This window comes from Lampris incognitus, chromosome 2 (assembly GCF_029633865.1).
Source record: "Lampris incognitus isolate fLamInc1 chromosome 2, fLamInc1.hap2, whole genome shotgun sequence".
NCBI lineage: Eukaryota > Metazoa > Chordata > Actinopteri > Lampriformes > Lampridae > Lampris > Lampris incognitus.
The window spans coordinates 69,994,437-70,001,844 of NC_079212.1; positions in this window are offsets into that span (position 1 = coordinate 69,994,437).

A 7,408-nucleotide genomic window follows, 5' to 3' on the forward strand; every position below is an offset into this window, starting at 1 on the left:
ACAAACCCGTCCATGCCCATGCCTGCACATGTTGATATGAGTGCAGGGGCAGTAAAGCAGGGGGTAGGGGGGTAGAAGGTCGAGTGTGCGCGTGTGTTGTGTGACCTTACATCCATGTGAAGGCGGGTTTGGTTCTGCTCGCTGCCGGAGCCTGGCGTCCTCCGTCTGGGATGTGCTGGTCTGCACTGCTTGTTGTGCTGATCCCACAGAGAGCGCTCCTGGGTTCCAGTGTGGCGTCAAACAAAGATAACGCTGCAAATACGAAGGAGCAGTTTAGTTATTAGTTATTAGCTATTAGTTATGAGTTATTAGTTATTACTTATTAGTTAGGAGTTAAGAGTTATTGCTTATTAGTTAGGAGTTAGGAGTTATGATTTATAAGTTATTAGTTATTAGTTATGAATTATTAGCTATTAGTTATTACTTATTAGTTAGGAGTTGAGAGTTATTACTTATTAGTTAGGAGTTATTAGCTATTAGTTATTACTTATTAGTTATTACTTATTAGTTAGGAGTTAATAGTTATTACTTATTAGTTAGGAGTTATTAGGGTAACACTTTAGTATGGGGAACGTAGTCATCATTAATTAGGTGCTTATTAGCATGCAAATTAGCAACATATTGGCTCTTAATTGGTCATTATTACGTACTCATTAATGCATTATTCTGCATGGCCTTATTACACAACCAGTAAGCCATTAACTATGAGTTTTCCCTCTATAACCTCAGAATTATTGCTTATTAGTAGTACCATCTCAATATGCTTTGCTTAGTATGGCCTTTATAAGGTGGTAGTACCACAAGAAGAGTTATTCTCCCTTACTAACACTTAATGAATATGGTCTGTGCTTACATAACAAAACACAAAACTACAAGTTTTCATAGTGTTAAATTACTCTAAATTAAGTTTTTGTTACTTAGAATATGTTCCCCATACTAAAGTGACATCTTGATCATTACTAATTCACTAGTAATTAAGTTTTTTTATGTTCCCCATACTAAAGTGTTACCGTTATTAGTTATTACTTATTAGTTAGGAGTTATTACTTATTAGTTATGAGTTATTAGTTATGAGTTATTACTTATTAGTTAGGAGTTATTAGTTATAAGTTATTAGTTATTACTTATTACTTATTAGTTAGGAGTTATTACTTATTAGTTAGGAGTTAGGAGTTATTAGTTATAAGTTATTAGTTAATAGTTATGAGTTATGAGTTCGTCCATAGGGTTAGTGGTTGTGTCAGGAAGGGCATCCGACGTAAAATGTAGCCAGATCATCATGCGGATTGACAAGTCAGCCATAGGTGTTGTACCCTCACAGGGTACCGATGGAAACTGTCGATTCCGCTGTGGTGACCCCTGGGAAAGGAGAAGAAGAAGTTATGAGTTATGAGTTATTAGTCATAAGTTATTAGTTATGAGTTACAGTTATACATCATTAGTTATGACTTATGAGTTATTAGTCATGAGTTATTAGTTATCAGTTATCAGTTGTAGTTATCAATTATGAGTTATGAGATATTAGTTATGAGTTATTAGTTATAAGTGAGGAGTTATGAGTTATGAGTTATTAGTTATAAGTGAGGAGTTATGAGTTATGAGTTATTAGTTATTAGTTATAAGTGAGGAGTTATGGGCTATGAGTTATTAGTTATAAGTGAGGAGTTATGAGTTATGAGTTATTAGTTATTAGTTATAAGTGAGGAGTTATGGGTTATGAGTTATTAGTTATGAGTTATGAGTTATTAGTTATAAGAGGAGTTATGGGTTATGAGTTATGAGTTATTAGTTATGATTTTATGAGTTATTAGTTATAAGTGAGGAGTTATGGGTTATGAGTTATTAGTTATAAGTGAGGAGTTATGAGTTATGAGTTATTAGTTATTAGTTATAAGTGAGGAGTTATGAGTTATGAGTTATTAGTTATAAGTGAGGAGTTATGAGTTATGAGTTATGAGTTATTAGTTATTAGTTATAAGTGAGGAGTTATGGGTTATGAGTTATTAGTTATGGGTTATTAGTTATGAGTTATGAGTTATTAGTTATGAGTTATTAGTTATAAGTGAGGAGTTATGAGTTATGAGTTATAAGTTATTAGTTGTTTAGTTATGAGTTATGCGTTATGAGTTATGAGTTATGGGTTATGACTTATTAGTTATCCCGTCACTCAGACCAGACTCTTAAACTCTGTCAAACGCAGAAGCTCTGCAAGTGAGGAAGCTGATGTGGTGCACTGATGATAACTGAACTGTTCACAACGTCTCACATACATCAGCTTTCAATGGCAGGCGCGCACACACACACAAACAGACATGTGCACGCGCATGCACACACATGCACACAAACACACACATGCATACACACACACACACACGTTTCTATAGTAGGTAGGTGCTACAAAGGGAGGGGGCAGCCATATGTGAGTATGTGGACACGTTCCCGGCAGGAGCTCCATTCTATTGTGATTTACTATTCTATTCTATTCTATTCCGTTCTATTCTATTATATTCTATTCTATTCTATTCTGTTCCGTTCTATTCTATTCTATTCTATTCTGTTCCGTTCTATTCTATTCTATATACACTGTTATTATTATGAAAGCTGAACATACACTGTCATTATGAAACATACTCCATAAACTACAGGCCATTCATATTTATGAAAAGACCAAATGTGTGTGTGTGTGTGTGTGTGTGTGTGTGTGTGTGTGTGTGTGTGTGTGTGTGTGTTGCCCAGGGCCACAGCAGCAACACACTAACAAAACAACACTGCACCTTGAACAACACGACCTGTGCAGTGTGCGGGTGAAGGAAGCAGCAGGGTAAAGGTTGACACACAACAAGGCCCATAAACCAAAGTCCATGTAGCCCGGGGTTGGTGTTACTACAGCGAAAGCAAACACACACACACACACACACACACACACACACACACACACACACGCACACACACAGATATGTGACGATGCTGACATTGATAAATATGTGTGTGTGTGTGTGTGTGTGTGTTTATATATGTATATATGTATATATATATATATATATATGTGTGTGTGTGTGTGTGTGTGTGAGTGTGTGTGTGTATGTATGTATGTATGTATGTATGTATGTATGTATGTATGTATGTATATGTGTGTGTTTGTGTGTGTTTATATATATGTATATATATATATATATATATATATATATATATATATATATATATATATATATATATATATATATATATATATATATACACTCACCGGCCACTTTATTAGGCACACCTGTCCAACTGCTCGTTAACGCAAATTTCTAATCAGCCAATCACATGGCAGCAACTCAATGCATTTAGGCATGTAGACATGGTCAAGACGATCTGCTGCAGTTCAAACCGAGCATCAGAATGGGGAAGAAAGGTGATTTAAGTGACTTTGAATGTGGCATGGTTGTTGGTGCCAGACGGGCTGGTCTGAGTATTTCAGAAACTGCTGATCTACTGGGATTATCACGCACAACCATCTCTAGGGTTTACAGAGAATGGTCCGAAAAAGAGAAAATATCCAGTGAGCGGCAGGTCTGTGGGTGAAAATGCCTTGTTGATGCCAGAGGTCAGAGGAGAATGGCCAGACTGGTTCGAGCTGATAGAAAGGCAACAATAACTCAAATAACCACTCATTACAACCGAGGTATGCAGAAGAGCATCTCTGAACACACAACACATCGAACCTTGAGGCAGATGGGCTACAGCAGCAGAAGACCACACCGGGTGCCACTCCTGTCAGCTAAGAACAGGAAACTGAGGCTACAATTCGCACAGGCTCACCAAAATTGGACAATAGAAGATTGGAAAAACGTTGCCTGGTCTGATGAGTCTCGATTTCTGCTGCGACATTCGGATGGTAGGGTCAGAATTTGGCATCAACAACATGAAAGCATGGATCCATCCTGCCTTGTATCAATGGTTCAGGCTGGTGGTGGTGGTGTAATGGTGTGGGGGATATTTTCTTGGCACACTTTGGGCCCCTTAGTACCAATTGAGCATCGTGTCAACGCCACAGCCTACCTGAGTATTGTTGCTGACCATGTCCATCCCTTTATGACCACAGTGTTCCCATCTTCTGATGGCTACTTCCAGCAGGATAACGCGCCATGTCATAAAGCTCGAATCATCTCAGACTGGTTTCTTGAACATGACAATAAGTTCACTGTACTCAAATGGCCTCCACAGTCACCAGATCTCAATCCAATAGAGCACCTTTGGGATGTGGTGGACCGGGAGATTCGCATCATGGATGTGCAGCCGACAAATCTGCAGCAACTGCGTGATGCTATCATGTCAATATGGACCAAACTCTCTGAGGAATATTTCCAGTACCTTGTTGAATCTATGCCACGAAGGATTAAGGCAGTTCTGAAGGCAAAAGGGGGTCCAACCCGGTACTAGCAAGGTGTACCTAATAAAGTGACCGGTGAGTGTATATATGTGTGTGTGTGTGTGTGTGTGTGTGTGTGTGTGTGTGTGTGTGTGTGTGTGTGTGTGTGTGTGTGTGTGTGTGTGTGTGTGTGTGTGTGTGTGTGTATATATATATATATATATATATATATGTGTGTGTGTGTGTGTGTGTTTGTGTGTGTGTATGTCTGTATGTGTGTATATGTATGTATGTATGTGTGTCTGTGTGTGTTTATATATGTGTGTGTATATATATATATATATATATATATATATATGTGTGTGTGTGTGTGTGTGTGTGTGTGTGTGTGTGTGTGTGTGTGTGTGTGTATATGTAGGTATGTATGTATGTGTGTCTGTGTGTGTTTATATATGTATATGTGTGTGTGTATATATATATATATACATATGTGTGTGTGCGTGTGTATAACTGTAAATGAATATATAATTTTATATATAAATATATATACATATATGTGATGTATTTTTATTTATGAATATAAATGTTAATATATATAGTGACACACACACTTATACTTAGCTACCATAGATAGCTATGATAGTGTATAGAGTGAGCTATCATAGTTGATTATGCCTGACTAGATCTTATGGGATCCGGAGCTGAGGAGATAAATCGTGGCGTTTTCCTCGGTTTCCAACCCAGGGATTTTGGATGAGAACCCCTTCATACCACCAAGCTGATTCCACATACATCCGTCTTTTTCCTGAAAAGTCCCCTGACACACACACACACACGCACACACACACGCACACACGCTCACATGCACGCACGCACACACACACACACACACACACACACACACACACTCACACAGCACCTCCCTGCCCCTCGGTCACGGCACGTTGTCAACTCCTTGCTCATACAGAGCTGGAAAGTACACTATGTTGTGTACTCTGTGATGTGTTGCTTCTTTGTATGTTGTCAAGTATTACGCAACCTGCAGCGGCTGCTGGCCGCGGTGACGGCTGCAGCATGGCAGAGCAGCAGCGGAGGGAGGAGGCTTTGCTGTGGGAACGGGAAGCTGTCGGCTCTGCATGTGCATATCCACCACACAGAGTCCCAGTCTTGTGTTTTAATCTTGAATACGATGTTGAGTAAAACTTACAAAAGCACGTGTGAATTCTGGGACTTGGGGGGTTGTTTCACACTGCAACACATTCCCGGAAACTGCAGAGGCAGTGCCTGGGAAGACCGCTATGCCATATCCCAGACCACTTTCCTGAAATTATAAACCACAGATGCTTTTATACCAAAAGGTGATCCCATTAACGTCTCTAAAAATGTTAGTTCAGCGTGAGAGGGGTATATGAAAGGGGTATATGGGTATATGAGAGGGGTTTATTGGTATATGAGAGGGGCATATGGGTATATGAGAGGGGTTTATTGGTATACGAGAGGAGTATACGGTTATATGAAAGGGGTACATGGTATATGAGAGGAGTATATGGGTTTATGAGAGGGGTATATGGGTATATGAGAGGGGCATATGGGTATATGAAAGGAGTACATGGGTATATGCAAGGAGTATATGGGTATATGAGAGGAGTATATGGGTATATGAGAGGAGTATATGGGTATATGAGAGGGGTTTATTGGTATATGAGAGGGGTATATGAGAGGGGCATATGGGTATATGAGAGGGGTTTATTGGTATACAAGAGGAGTATACGGGTATATGAAAGGGGTACATGGTATATGAGAGGAGTATATGGGTTTATGAGAGGGGTATATGGGTATATGAAACCCAGCCACTGAGGATGCACAAGCCAGTGCATCCTTAGTGCCGGTCCCAAGCCCGGACAAATGGGGAGGGTTGCGTCAGGAAGGGCATCCGGCATAAAATCTTTGCCAAATCAAATATGCGGATCATAAATAAGATTTACATACCGGATCGGTCGAGGCCCGAGTTATCAACGACCGCCACCGGTACTGTTAACCAGCAGGGTGTCGTTGGAAACTATGCTACTGTTGGGTGAAGGAGAAGGAGAGGGGGAAAGCATGTCCAGAGGCAGCTAGAGAGGCGGAAGGGTAGGCATGTGGAGGTGAGAGTTGGAACTTTGAATGTTGGCACTATGACTGGTAAAGGGAGAGAGCTGGCTGACATGATGGAAAGAAGAAAGGTAGGCATACTGTGTGTGCAAGAGACCAGGTGGAAGGGGAGTAAGGCCAGGAGTATCGGAGGTGGGTTCAAACTCTTCTACCATGGTGTGAATGGGAGGAGTAATGGGGTAGGGGTATTTCTGAAGGAAGAGTATGTCAAGAGCTTGCTGGAGGTGAAGAAAGTGTCAGACAGAGTGATGAGCATGAAGCTGGAAATTGAAGGTTTATTGCTGAATGTTATCAGCGCATATGCCCCGCAAGTTGGGTGTGAGATGGATGAAAAAGAAGAATTCTGGAGTGAGTTGGACGACATGGTGGAGAGGGTACCCAAGGAGGAGAGAGTGGTGATTGGAGCTGACTTAAATTAACATGTTGGTGAAGGGAACAGAGGTGATGAGGAGGTGATGGGAAGGTATGGAGTCAAGAAGAGAAATGTGGAAGGACAGATGGTGGTCGATTTTGCGAAAAGGATGGAAATGTCTGTGGTGAATACATATTTCAAGAAGAGGGAGGAACACAGGGTGACGTACAAGAGTGGAGGAAAGTGCACACAGGTGGACTATATCTTATGTAGAAGGCGCCATCTAAAAGGGATTGGAGACTGCAAGGTGGTGACAGGGGAGAACGTAGCTAGGCAGCATCGGATGGTGGTCTGTAGGATGACTTTGGAGACCAAGAAGAGGAAGCGAGTGAAGACACAGCCGAAGCTCAAATGGTGGAAGTTGAAGAAGGAAGACTGTTGTGTGGAGTTCAGGCAGGAGTTAAGACAGGCACTAGGCGGTAGTGAAGAGTTGCCAGATGGCTGGACAACCACTGCAGAAATAGTGAGGGAGACAGCTAGGAAGGTACTTG